This window comes from Cervus elaphus, chromosome 18 (assembly GCF_910594005.1).
Source record: "Cervus elaphus chromosome 18, mCerEla1.1, whole genome shotgun sequence".
NCBI lineage: Eukaryota > Metazoa > Chordata > Mammalia > Artiodactyla > Cervidae > Cervus > Cervus elaphus.
In genome coordinates this window covers 77394238-77409399 of record NC_057832.1, presented here as the reverse complement: position 1 = coordinate 77409399, position 15162 = coordinate 77394238, and positions in this window count along the sequence as shown.

Sequence of the window (15162 nt, the reverse complement as noted above, 5' to 3'; positions counted from 1 at the left end):
GTGGGTCCTTAATTCAATATGACTTGTGTCCTTGTATAAAAAAGAAAAGACACAGAAATACAGACACATAAAGGGAAGCAGCATGTGGTGATGGGGGCAGAGATTGAAATGCTACAGCTCCAAGCAGTGGAATGCCAAGAACTGTCAGCAAACCATCAGAAGCTGAGAAAGACCGCAAGGATTCTCCTCTATAGGTATCAGAGAGAGCTTGGTCCAGCCAATATCTTCATTTTGGACTTCTAACCTCCAGACTGTGAGAACACAAGTTGCTATTCTTTTAAGTCACTCAGTCTGTGGGACTTTCTTATGCAGCCCTAGGAGACTAACACAGGTTATAGTGCAAATGATTCTTGTCCACTGAAATGCAAATAAATTTTGTCCAGTGGGACACATTTGTTATCTCCCAGTAAATATTGACCAGTTTTGCGTCTATTTGTAAATCCATTTCAGCATTCCTGACGGCCTGTATCTGTGTGTGGTTTTTTAAATTCTCTTTTGAACCAGTAGTAATATCTTGTTTTCTCACTAATTAATGAGTTAATAAATGAAATCTTCCACATTGTTCATCCTATATTTGTCTGAATCATGATTTTACCTTTATGTACAAACAGTTTTAACAAGGGGAAAAGCTCCTCAAAACGTTCCAGAGATGAAACTTATTTTTTTAACCATGGTCACAGGGAGACAGAGTCATTTAATTCCACTTAGAAAATCAGAGCAATGAGACAATGATTGCACTCAATGCAGAGGAGCAGACTCAAGCCCACACTATGGAGAAACTGGGTCCAGCTGGTGGAGAGCTATTAGAAAGTCTTACCTGAAAGTCATTGGTTATTACTGGCCTTAACTCTGCCTTTTTCATCTAAATCTTCATTAAATCTCCTCTTTGCAGATGAAGAAGCTGAGGCACAGAGAGGTTAAATGACATGTGCCTAAACATACTCTGTGTTCCCAGTACCATCCTATGACCTCCGCTTGCTCATTGTTTTCTAGAAACTAGTTTAATACTGGATATTCCCAGGGAGCCCCATGGCTTTAAAACACTTGTTCGAATTTGCAATATCCATTAAAATTTAAATGCTCATACCTTTGACACAGCAATTCCTTTCCTTAAAATATGGAAATAATCATTCAAGTATGCAAAACTACCAAACACAAAGTTATTTGCTGCAACTTTGTTTCAAAAAGTTAAAAATTGGAAACAAGCTTGAGTAAAACATTGGAAACAAGGGGAAATGACTGCCACTATAAAATGGATTGAATAATTAATATATGGGGGCACCCATGCAATTAGGATCCTATGGAGGCATGAAAAAGAATGTGGTAACTCTCTAAGCACTGACCTGGAAAGATGTCACAATGTACAAAGGGAATGAAATAAGAGAAAATGTAGCATGCAGAATTATTTTGCTTTTGCAATTGTATTGCATGTTATTAGTCAGAGGAGGGGGAAAAATCTAGAGGAGTATAACCAAGCTAGCCTTAGTGGTTATTTCTAGAAATTTTGCTTTCCATTTCATATTGCTTTTATACTTTTTTACAATGAATATGTGTTGATTTTTATATCAGAAGAAATAAAGACATGTATTTTTATGCCTGTACTTGGTCCCATTTGATCCTGTAAGTACCCTGGGAGATATATAAAACAGAAGAAACTGAGGCTCAGAAAGGCAAAAATGACTTGCCCAACATCACCCAGCTGTCAAAGGAATGCTCCAGTCATCTAGGCCAGTATACCTGACCCAGAAGTCAGGGCTACAATATGTACACTACATCCTGAATTACACCTTTAGCAGTAGCACTAGCCACCGCCCCCCACCCCCACCCCGTACAAAGCCATGATTCAGCTTTACCTGTAAAACTGTATAAGATTTCTGTAGCGACACTGTAAGGAAGATATAAAAGAGCGGGAGACCAATCAGAGAGGAGAAACCAAAACAGGAAGGGAATGGTATGACTTCTATAGCATAGGACAGAGAAGGCTAATGGATGTTAGCCAACAGTGTCTCAGACTAAACACCATGGAAGAAAGAGGAACACAGATCAGCAATCTGTTCCCTAAATCCCAACACTCTGAAGTGTGAAGATAGGATTTAATGTTGAAAATACCAACTTTTGGTTCAATACCAGTTAAATACTATTTGCTGAAAACATTACACTGAAGCTGACATAAAATGTGTGTAAAAATAATAGATATTTATATAAATTCATAAATGATAGCTCAACAACTGTAATTTGGGAGCCCAGGGCCTGGACTGATCTGCAACAAAACACCTCACAGAGTCAAGGAAGGCAGAATTTGGGGCCATGGGCCACTGGCATGACTCAGAGCCACATTTATGGTTATCTTTTTGTTCCTTTTTTGTTCCCCTAAGCCATGAGTATCTTTTCTAATATTTTAATTCACATGCTTTGGGTTTAGATTTCTTCCATCAAAATAGACCAAGCTATTTGAATTTGCTTTTGTTTCTTTGCATCAGACAACATCTTACTTTACCCATCATATTGCCAATCACCCTCATATTTGGCATTCAGCAAATGTTGTGACCTTCAGTTGTTCTTCTCTTGGATATTCTTGTTTAATAATTGTATTTTCAAAAGTTACTCTCAAACTTGAGCATATCAGAGTTAACAACATCGTCATTCTAAAGATTCAAATTCATGGAACAATTGACTGGTTCAAAATTGAGAAAGGAGTAAGTCAAGACAGTATATTGTCACCCTGCTGATTTAATTTATATGCACAGTACGTCATTTGAGATGCCAGGCCAGATGAATTTCAAGCTGGAATCAAGATTTCAGGGAGAAATATCAACAACCTTAGATATGCAGATCTAATGGCAGAAATTGAAGAGGAACTAAAGAGCCTCTTGATAAGGGTGAAAGAGGAGAATGAAAAAGCTGGCTTGAAATGCAATATTAAAAAAAAAAAAAAAAAAACGAATATCATGGTATCTGATCCCATCACTTCTTGGCAAATAGGATGGCATAAGGTTGAGGCAGTGACAGATTTTATTGTTTTGGGCTCCAAAATCACTATGGACCATGATTGCAGTCATGAAATTAAATGACACCTGCTCCTTGGAAGGAAAGCTATGACAAACCTTGATAGCATATTAAAAAGCAGAGACATCACTGCTGACAAAGGTCCGTATAGTCAAAGCTATGGTTTTTCCAGTAGTCGTGTGTGGATGTGACAGTTGGACCATAAAGAAGGCTGAGAGTTGAAGAATTGATGATTTTGAACTGTGGTGTTGGAGAATACTCTTGAGAGTCCCTTGGATAGCAAGGAGATCCAACCAGTCAATCCTAAAGGAAATCAGCCCTGAATATTCTTTGAAAGGACTGATGCTGAAGTTGAAGCTCCAGAACTTTGGCCACCTGATTCAAAAAGCCAGCTCATTGGAAAAGATCCCGATGCTGGGAAAGCCTGAGGGCAGGAGGAGAAGGGGGCAACAGAGTATGAGATGGTTAGATAGCATCGCCACCTTGATGGACATGAATTCGAGCAAACTCGTGGAGATAGTAAAGGATAGAGGAGCCTGGCCGTACTTCAGTCTGTGGGGTAGCAGTGTCAGACATGACTTAGTGACTGAACAACAGGAACAAAAAATTCAGGCCACATTTTATTTTATATTCAGGTTTTGTTTATTTAAACATAATCTAGTCTTACTTAAATCCATATTTCCAAAACCATGCCTGAAATTGTCATTTACTAAAAAATTATTAATACATCCTAGATTTACTAATGTAATTGACTAAATATTCAGATATAGTTTACAAGTATCATTATATTGTGTGCGTGTGTGTGTTAGTCACTCAGTCATGTCCAACATCTCGCAACCCCAAGTCTGCCAGGCTTGTCTGTCCATGTAATTCTCCAGTCAAGAATACTGGAGTAGGTAGCCTTTCCTGTCTTCAGAGTATCTTCCCTACCTAGGGATCAAACCTGGGTCTCCTGCATTGCAGGCAGATTCTTTATCATCTGAGTCACCAGGGAAGCCCTGTAGGTGACATAAGTGAAGTGAAGTGAAGTCGCTCAGTCGTGTCCGACTATTTGCAACCCCATGGACTGTAGCCTAACAGGCTCCCCCGTCCATGGAATTTTCCAGAGCACTGGAGTGGGTTGCCTCTTCCATAAGCCAGTCATAAAAGACAAATTTTGTATGATTTTGCCTATATGACATACATAGAGTTTTCAAATTCATAGAGATGGAAAGTAGAATGTTGGTTGCCAGGGCCTGGAGAGAGAAAGAAGTGAACAGTTGTTTTTTAATCAGTATAGAGTTCCAGTTTTGCAAGATGGAAAGAGTTCTGCAGATTAGTTGCATAACAGTATGTATATACTTAACATTACTATACACTTACACATTTTAAGTGTCAGTCAGTCAGTTCAGTTGCTCAGTAGTGTCCGACTCTGCGACCCCATGGACTGCAGCATGCCAGGCCTCCCTGTCCATCACCAACTCCCGGAGTTGACTCAAACTCATGTCCATTGAGCTGGTGATGCCATCCAACCATCTCATCCTCTGTTGTCCTCTTCTCCTCCCACCTTCAATCTTTCCCAGCATCAGGGTCTTTTCAAATAAGTCAGTTCTTCACATCAGGTGACCAAAATTTTGGGGTTTCAGCTTCAGCATCAGTCCTTCCAATGAATATTCAGGACTGATATCCTTCAGGATGGACTGGTTGGATCTCCTTGCAGTCCAAGGGACACTCAAAGGTCTTCTCCAACACCACAGTTCAAAAGCATCAATTCTTCGGTGCTCAGCTTTCTTTATAGTCCAACTCTCACTCCATACATGACTACTGGAAAAACCATAGCCTTAACTAGATGGACCTTTGTTAGCAAAGTTATGTCTCTGCTTTTTAATATGCTGTCTAGGTTGGTCATAACTTTCCTTCCAAGGAGTAAATGTCTTTTAATTTCATGGCTGCAATCACCATCTGCAGTGATTTTGGAGCCCCAGAAAATCAAGTCTGTCACTGTTTCCACTGTTTCCCCATCTATTTGCCATGAGGTGATGGGACCAGATGCCACGATCTTAGTTTTCTGAATGTTAAGCTTTAAGCCAATTTTTTTACTCTCCTCTTTCACTTTCATCAAGCTCTTTAGTTCTTCTTCGCTTTCTGCCATAAGGGTGGTGCCATCTGCATATCTGAAGTTATTGATATTTCTCCCAGCAATCTTGATTCCAGCTTGTACTTCATACAGCCCAGTGTTTCTCATGATGTACTCTGCATATAAGTTAAATAAGCAGGGTGACAATATACAGCCTTGACATACTCCTTTTCCTATTTGGAACCAGTCTGTTGTTCCATGTCCAGTTCTAACAGTTGCTTCCTGACCTGCATACAGGTTTCTCAAGAGGCAGGTCAGGTGGTCTGGTATTCCCATCTCTTTCAGAATTTTCCACAGTTTATTGTGATCTACACAGTCAAAGGCTTTGGCATAGTCAATAAAGCAGAAATAGATGTTTTTCTGGAATTCTCTTGCTTTTTCGATGATCCAGTGGATGTTGGCAATTTGATCTCTGGTTCCTCTGCCTTTTCTAAAACTAGCTTGAACATCTGGAAGTTCATGGTTCACATATTGCTGAAGCCTGGCTTGGAGAATTTTGAGCTTCACTTTGCTAGCATGTGAGATGAGTACAATTGTGTGGTAGTTTGAGCATTCTTTGGCATTGCCTTTCTTAGGGATTGGAATGAAAACTAATCTTTTCCAGTCCTGTGGCCACTGTTGAGTTTTCCAAATTTGCTGGCATATTGATTGAAGCACTTTGACAGCATCATCTTTTAGGATTTGAAATAGCTCAACTGGAATTCCATCACCTCCACTAGGTTTGTTCATAGTGATGCTTCCTAAGGCCCACTTGACTTCACATTACAGGATGTCTGGCTCTAGGTGAGTGATCACATCATTGTGATTATCTATTTTAAGTGTACTTTACCACAATTAAAAATCTTAAAAAATTTTTTCAGTGCACTAAAATTGTACAAATGTGTTATTGCCACTATTGACTATAGAATCTACCTTTTTTAAAACAGTCACATTAGCCACATGGCTTTCCAAAGAAAATGTTCCCTGGTGTGTCACAAAGTGTGAAAATGAATATGGTATAGCAAGGCTCCTGTGAAGACAGTTGTTGTTGTTGTTCAGTTGCAAAGTCATGTTCAAATCTTTGCGACCCCATGGACTGCAGCACGCCAGGCTTCTCTGTCATCCACTGTCGCCCGGAGTTTGCTGAAATTCATGTCCATTGAGTTGGTGATGCTATCTAACCATCTCACCCTCTGCTGCCCCTTAGGTATCTCTAATTAGAATTGCTACTTTTTATTTTATTTTTTTATTTTTTCAATTATTTTTATTAGTTGGAGGCTAATTACTTCGCAACATTGCAGTGGGTTTTGTCATACATTGACATGAATCAGCCATGGAGTTACATGTATTCCTCATCCCAATTCCCCCTCCCACCTCCCTCTCCACCTGATTCCTCTGGGTCTTCCCAGTGCACCTGGCCCGAGCACCTGTCTCATGCATCCCACCTGGGCCAGTGGTCTGTTTCACCATAGATAATATACATGCTGTTCTCTCGAAACATCCCACCCTCAACTTCTCCCACAGAGTTCAAAAGTCTGTTCTGTATTTCTGTGTCTCTTTTTCTGTTTTGCATATAGGGTTATCATTACCATCTTTCTAAATTCCATATATATGTGTTAGTATGCTGTAATGATCTTTATCTTTCTGGCTTACTTCACTCTGTATAATGGGCTCCAGTTTCATCCATCTCATTAGGACTGATTCAAATGAATTCTTTTTAACGGCTGAGTAATATTCCATGGTGTATATGTACCACAGCTTCCTTATCCATTCGTCTGCTGATGGGCATCTAGGTTGCTTCCATGTCCTGGCTATTATAAATAGTGCTGCGATGAACATTGGGGTGCACATGTCTCTTTCAGATCTGGTTTCCTCAGTGTGTATGCCCAAGAGTGGTATTGCTAGAATTGCTAGTTTTAAAAGTATTTCCATATTCTGAGAATATCAACAAACTGATTACAAACTTTATACGAAGAAGGAAAAACTCCAAAACAGCTACCATGATATTGACAGGGAAGAACACGATATCGAAGGACTGACAGTACCCGACCTCCAGACTTAGTCTGCACTGTGGTTGCTTAGTCGCTCAGTCATGTCCGACTTTTTGCGACCCCCGTGGACTGTAGCCCGCCAGGCTCCTCTGTCCAATAAAAAATAATTGTTTTTTAAAGTTACATATTGCATGATTCCAGCTATATCATACACTGTAAAGGCAAAACTATAAGAGACAGAATAAAGAGATTAGTAGTTGTCAGGTGTTCCAAAGGGACAAGGGAAGGGATGAACAGCTGGAGCACAGAGGATTTGGGGGTGTGAAACTCTTCTGCATGAGACTGTAGTGGTGGGTACAGAACACCTTGCTTTTGTGAGAACCCATAGAGCTGCACCACACAGAGTGAACCTTTAGGGGAACTATCCACTTTAGTTAATAGATCATTGATCCGTTAGTGGTATGCACCACACTAATGCAAGATGTTAATAAGAGGGGAAACTAGGGGGATACTATATGGGGTCTTTCTGTACTATCTGCTCCTATCTTTACCTTGTAACTTACACTGTTCTGAAAAATAAAGTCGAGGGAATTCCCTGGAGGTCCAGTGGTTAGGATTTGGTGCTTTCACTCTCAGGACTTGGGTTCAGTCCCTCATTGGAGAACTAAGATCCCACAAGGCACATGGCATGGTGAAAAAAATAAATAAACTCTATTAACAAAAGCTATTTATATCTTTAAAGTATTCTTCCAGCATGAGCCTACTGCTGCTAACCTGCTGCCAACACTCTAAGTCCTTCCTAAGAGTGGTGAAGGTCAAATGCTGCTCCTTCTAATCAGGAACAGGAAAACAGGATCATCTCTTTTCAAGGATTAATGGACAGCTGCCTTCCCTTTGGGGAACTATCCTCTCCCCCATCCCATGTGGCCTTGGTGGGAGGACCAATCATGGTGCCTCTTTTCACCCAAAGGGTGAGTGTTTGACCCCAGAGAGGCTAAGCACTCACCCTCCCAGACATATAGGAGTACAAAGGTGGAAGTTATGGGAGTGAGTTACTCTAATGAAGATGCTGCAAAGAAAAGCCCATTCATTCCTGGTACCTAGTTCTTCCCTTGTTCTGATTATTGAGCTATATGTACAAGGTTCACCAATATCTTTGGGCTTCCCAGGTGGCGCTAGTGGTGAAGAACCTGCCTGCAAATGCAGGAGACATAAGAGATGTTGGTTCGATCCCTGGGTCAGGAAGATCCCCTGCAGGAGGGCATGGCAACCCCCTCCAGTACGCTTCCCTGGAGATCCCAAGGACAGAGGAGCCTGGCGGGCTACAGTTCATAGGGTCACACGGAGTCGGATGTGACTGAAGTGACTTAGCAAGCACACATGCACTCAATGTCTTTCCCAAAAAAAGGTCTCTTTTTTCTGGTGGCAGCCAGAAATGGTTGAATAGCTTTCAACCAGAAGTCTAGCCACTGCATCTGTGCCTCATTTGTCCAATTTCTAACCAGGTGAAATGGTTAGAATTAGCTAGAAGAAAGAAAGGGGGATAAAGATGCAGCACATTACTAATATTTAAAAAAATGCCTACAATGTGCCAGGCTCTATGCTGAGCATGAAGGTGCAGAGAAGAATACAATATACGTTGTACTTCTGTTAGAATGTATAGATTATGGGGTTGGGACAGATCTGGATTCACCTCCCCATCCTGCCCTTACATCCTATGGACCTTTGTTCAAGTCAGCTATCCCCAGTGTGGTTTAGTTTCATCACCTGAAAGGAATTTTTAAAAATACCTTCCTTTCATTCTTGTTGCCAAAATTAAAAATAATATGCACAGCTCCTACCATGGTATTTGGCACAAAGCAGATGATAAATAGGTGATAGTAAGAGATGGATAACAATTTTTTTATTCTTTAAAAAGAAACTCTTTAGAAACAATATCAAGCATACACAAAACAATCTAAAGGTAGGTAGATGATAAATAGATATACATACATACACAAACATAAACAGCATACATATAAAGTCTGATGGCCCTGTGCCTGTTTTTGTATATGACTCACAGGCTAATGGCTTTAGATTTTTTTCAACCATTAAAAAATGTAAAGATATTTCATAACATGTAAAAATTATAATTCAAGTTTATGTCCTTAAAGTTTTATTGGAACACAGTCATGCTCATTCTTTATCCATTGTCCATGGCTACAGTGGTAGATGTGATAAGGATTAATTATACAGCCCTCAAAGTCTAAAATAGCTGCTCTCCAGCCATGGAAAATTGGAAATTTGTACCTCTGACTTTAGAAATGGAAAGATACTGTTAAATTTGAAGGTTTGGGGTATCCATCCCTCCTGATTGCCTCTCCTTCCCTCCTTCCTTCCCCACAAAGAGGTCACCTTTATCCTGAATCATGTCTTAATGTTTTATTTTCATTTTCAGCTTTAATGTGTTTGCTAAACAAAATACACTCTGTTTTGCCTGTTTTTGACCTTTTCATGAAAGAATCCATGCTTGCTTTTTTTCTCTCTTGCTGTGACTTTCCTTTTCTCACTCAATACTACGTTTTTGAGATGCAACCATGCTGACCTGTGTAGCTGCAGTCTGGTCATCCCATTCCACTGCCAAATGGTCTTCTATTGTATAAGTATACCACAGTTGAAGTATTTATCCGTTCTCATATTGGTGGTCATTTGAATTGTTTCCAGATCTTTGCTGTGAACATTCTTCTGCATGGCTTCTGGTGCACAAGTGCAAGAGTTTCTCAGGATCTATCTGAGAGTAGAATTCCTGGGTATGCACACTCAAGTAATGGAAATGTGTTTTCTGAAGTGGATGTATCAGTCTGTGCTCCCACCCTTAAATCAGAATTCCCATTGTGGTACCATGCTAAACATTATGAGACTTTTAGATTTTTGCTAACTTGGTGGGTGTAAATAGTATCTCACTGTGGCTGTAATTTCCATCTCACTGACTATTAAGAAGGTTAAACATCTGTTTATACTTCTTCTATAGAATTCCTATTGGTGTCCTGTACCTACTTTTCTACTGAAATTTATCTTTTTCTGTTCTTCCTCTAAGGCAAACAATGTATATTCTGAAGGCTAACCTTTTGTCAGTAATACGTGTACAAATATCTTCTCCTGAGTTATATTTCTAATCTTCTTATAGAATTTTTGATGAATATAAGTTCTTAATTTCACTGGAGTAAAATAAATTCATCTTTTCCATTTGGCAATGCTTTTTTAGCTTAAACTCCTGATGCATCTTTCTTAATGGGTAAGCCATTTCTTTTCCTGCAGTCTGCGAACCATCAAGGCTAAGGCATGAGGCTTGGCCTGTCCCTAGTGTCCCTGTTGCTAGTGTCCCAGGGAAGAAAAAGCCAAGTCTTATTTAGTAAAGAAGGAAAGCAGAAGGAAACTGTATGAGGGAGCATTGCCACCAGGCAGAATGAGGAGCCTGAAGTTCTTCCAGACGTGATGATCATAGAGAGAGATTTGGAAAGAAGCAGGTAAAGAGACAACTACTTGACTCTCTTAGAAACTCAGCCCTGCCTCTTCCTTGGACCTCACACAGGCCATAATATTATTGTACAGAGTAAGAGGGAAACTGAAAGTAGGTGGGGCTTGGACCACTCCTTCTATAGGACTGTGGGAGAAAGTCACTTCACAGGGTACCCCTTTGCAAGATGAGGCAGAGAGCATCCTAAGCCTCTCCTTGCTCCCTTGCAGCGTAAAAGGAATTCACGTGATACAGTGGGCTCTCCAATGACTGACACAGAAGTTAGCTGACCACTGAGAGGCAACCGGACTGCCACGGTGCTGGCATGCCCTATGTCAAGGTGACCCACAGTGGAGACCACAGAATAAACACTCCAGGCCGGTACTGGATGGAGAACAAGGAAGAGAACCAGAGTATCTGCAAGGCCAGCTAGGGTTGATGTAAAGCTCAGTCAACAAAAAAGTCTACCAGCTTGTGATCAAACTGAGATTGGCCATGACTCTTGTTAGCTGCAGACTTCAGCATCCTGAAGATGCCAGCAGGGTGTCTGGTGACAAGGTGGAACAATGTGCAATTCTGAGGAGGCCACTGCAGGTGCAGGCAACAGTATAGGACCATCATATGAAATAGCCATTTTCCCCAAAGGGACCAGAGAACACGTAAGCCTTCCCTATACTTCACAGTTTTGGAGAGGGAAGGAAGAAAAGCTTTGAAAGGAGAGAAACAGCTCTGATAAAGGAATCAATTCTTGAATTTTACTGACTAAAGACCAAGCCAACATAAAGAGTTATGTTTCATTAGCAGGTTTAAGGAACTCCTCCTCCCCTGTATACACAGCCATCAACAGGATGGGGCCTTGAGACTGAAATGAGAGTGGTTAGAGAAAATAATAGAAAGTTGCTTTTTCTTTTCTACCCATTTGAAAGCTACAGTGTACAATTCTACTCTGCTTCAGTGATTATTACTGTGGTCCTTATTGTATATGGGGAAGCCAGACATGCAAAAAAAAAAAAAGACCACAGTGCAATCTAAATATAGTAAGCTATGTACCATATACATAGAGTCCAAAGAGGCAGGGGAAATTAGCTACATATATTACTTTTCTATTGTCCTGCAATGATATTACCACAAACTAAGCAGGTTAAAACACACATTTATTATCTCACAGATTCTGTAGGTCAGGAGTCAGGGCATGGCTTAATTGGGTCTTCTGTAAGGCTTCACGATTTCCCTGGTGGCTCAGCAGTAAAGAATCTGCCTGCCAATGCAGGAAACACATGTTCGATCCCTGGGTCAGGAAGATTGCCTGGGGAAGGAAATGGCTTCAGTGGAGGTATTGGTCAGGGATGGATCCTCATTCAAAGGCTCGACTAGGGAAGGATCTGTGTCTAAGCTGATGTGGTTGCTGGCAGCATCTCAAAACCTGAGATGTCTGTAGGAAGTCTCTCAAGGAAGCTGACACCCATGCTGGGATGCTTAGTGGTTCAACACCTTGTTGGGTATTGGACTGAGGGCTTCAAATCCTTTTGACTGTCATGCAGAGGCCACCCTCAGCTCCACCACACATGACTCCCCAACATAGCTGCTTGCTTCCTCAACGCCAGAAAGGGAAAGACCTCCCAGGAGGACAGATATCACAGTCTTACAGAATGTCAGGCAAATGACTCCCCATCACCTTTGCTGTATTTTATTTGGTCAAGCCATAGGTTCTTCCTACACTCAAGGAGAAGAAACTTCAGAAGGGTATAAATACCAGAAGACAGGATCGTGGGTGCTATCTTAGAGTCTGTCTGCCATATTACAAGGTAAATGGGTAGAAGAGACCACGCCAGATGTAACCTCTCAGAGGACACACAATCTGACGTGGCTTTTGAAGAAGGTGAAGGGCCCAGAATTTGCTTGACAGCCCTACAACCTAGCAGTACCTAGCACCAGAGGAGGAAACAGTAAATGTTTATGAATGAATATTGACATCAGGAAAAAAGTTTGATCACCCTGGTAAGAAAGAATATAGTGTTCTGCATAGGAGAAAAGCAAGAAAAATACTTGTCAATGCTCATCTCTGTAGCAGTAAGTAACATAAAGACTTTCCAAAGGTATTAAAAACAGGAGAGGCCGCTGCATTAATGTCTCAGCAAGCCTCACCAGGAAAGTGCAATGAACATCAAGGGCACTAAAAGGACGGGAGATGATCTAATGCAGGAAGCTCCCCCAAATACTATATTTATAGAAATGATAAATAGGTTTCAAGAAAGAAGAAACCAACTAATGTTGATGACTAAAGAAATAAATAATAATAGAACTTCCCACTGCAGTAGCATCTTTCATCTGGGATCCTAAAAAGCTTTAACAATAAATTTGGGTGCTGCATAAAAGTAGATCCATTTTTAAAACAAAAATAAGGATTTTATGCCCTTAATCAGAATTAGCACATAATGCTCTCATAGATAACAAAGTTCAGTCTGTATGGCAATTTATTTTAAAGAATGTTTTATAACTGTTTCCAAGTTTCTAAATTCATAATTAGCTGACTCTAAAGAAATACAGGGTGTAACCACATTTTTTTCTACACATCCACAAAGAGGCGTCAGTTTTAGCTCAGGCAGAGGGTGGAAGAATTGATGGTTAGAAATAATCCTGATGGAAAACTGCCATGGGTGACAGGAAGCAGCCTGCTGGTGGAGAGGAGGCAGAGAAAGAATTTCAGCAAAGCCACAAAGAAGTAGCAGTTACAGGCTTACCAAGGGGTGAACCCAAGTTGGTCTGTAACTCTACACCTAGGAAGCACATTTTAGAAGAATTCAGGTGTGATAGTGACTCATGGCATCACAGCTGATGGATAATGAAAGTGGGTATTCTCATAAATGTAGAAATAATCATAGAATTATGCAGTAGTCAGGTTGTTTGGTGGTGTCTGAAATCTACTGGCAGTCAGAAGAGTTGGCTGTCTCTGTTTTCCATCAAATAGCTTAGAAAGATTCTGCAGGGATTCCAAATACATGAAATGGGTACAAAACCATATGGCTTTGGGAACAGCTGAGTTAGCGTTCTTCTGAAGTGTGGTCACAGCTGGATTTATTTGAAAATGCCAGTCATTGAAGGGCATCTGTCAGTAGGTAGACAGTAGCCTCAAGCTCATTCTAAAGTCATGCTTTCCATTTGAAGATGACACTAATGGCATTTGTAAAGTATCTAGTATGTGTCTAGCCCTTCTTGGCTTTGAAGTATTACTATTTGAGTGCTTCTGCAACTTAGAAGCCCTATGTTTATCATGTCATTTCTATATCCAGGACATGTAATTCCATTTTTAGTTGTGTTGAAGCAAGCCCTATTCCTGGTTGGTGATCTCAGTGTGCTTCAGTATTTTGCCAACTTGCCATTTTATATAAAATGAGGTTCCCATGGCAATGCTGAATCCACTCAAAACCTGAAGTGTCTGTGGGAGGTCTCTCAGGGAAGCTGACACCTGTGCTCGGTGCTTAGTGGTTCAGCAGGAAGTTTCATTCCCCCAAATCCAAGTATCATTCATTCCCTTCCATCTTCTACTTTTCTTTCAAGAGGTGTCCATCAGTTTTACTATTTAGGCAACAGAAGGTGGGGGCAGGTTTCAGTCCCCAGTTTTCTACATGAGAGCACAGAACCATCATGTAAACAAGTGGTACAAAAGAGAGCACCTCGACAATCATTCTGTTCCGAGCAAGACTGTGCTATATCTACCAAAAAGCCCATCATCTTATGAGCTTGAAGGAAAACTGTCTTTGTATATAAAGAGAAAATGAAAGGATTAGGAAGATAAACACCATTTATTTATTTATTCATTCCTACTAGAAGAAATGTCTTCTTAGAGTGAACTAAAATAATCTGAAGAAATACTACTGAAGGTTAGCAAGGAGAAGATTATGACTGGGAGAAGATGCTGAGTGAAGTGTCAATAATGTCCCAGGTTTGATTTATCAGTGTGGAGTTCTGGATGGGCATCTGATATAGAAAGACAGAGAACCAAAGCTTCAGAACCTGTTACTGGTCCAGACTTAGCCCTTGGGCTGTGCCAGTCTCCAAAGTATTCAAGTCCTATTTGTTCTATAATCTACCTGCCATTGACACCTTCATCAGGCTTCTCATCTATGAGTAGTCACCTTCCTCTGAACTCCCTCAATATTTTGTATGTATCTCCCTTGAGACACTCATCTCTATGTCCATTTTAACAATTTATACACGTCATATCTTCTTTCTGATCATAAATAACTTGAGGTCCCAAGCACTGTGCCTCATACACAGTAGATGCTCATTAAATACCTTGGAATGAATAAACTTTTAAATATGGATTAAAATACACTGACCTTTCACCCCAACCACCTCCAGATCTGACTTAAGAGGTGATGCTTTTGTGCTCGGGAGAGCTGCCACAATGCTAAATACTTTTTGGATATATTGTGGTGTTCTTTCCAGAGACCAAATATACTCAGACTTCAGCCCAATTTCAGTTTTTTAAAAATGGGATGAAAATGACACTTTCTGGAAGAAGATGAGTCTGGGTCACAGCCATTAATACCCTGCTTCATAATGTCTTGACC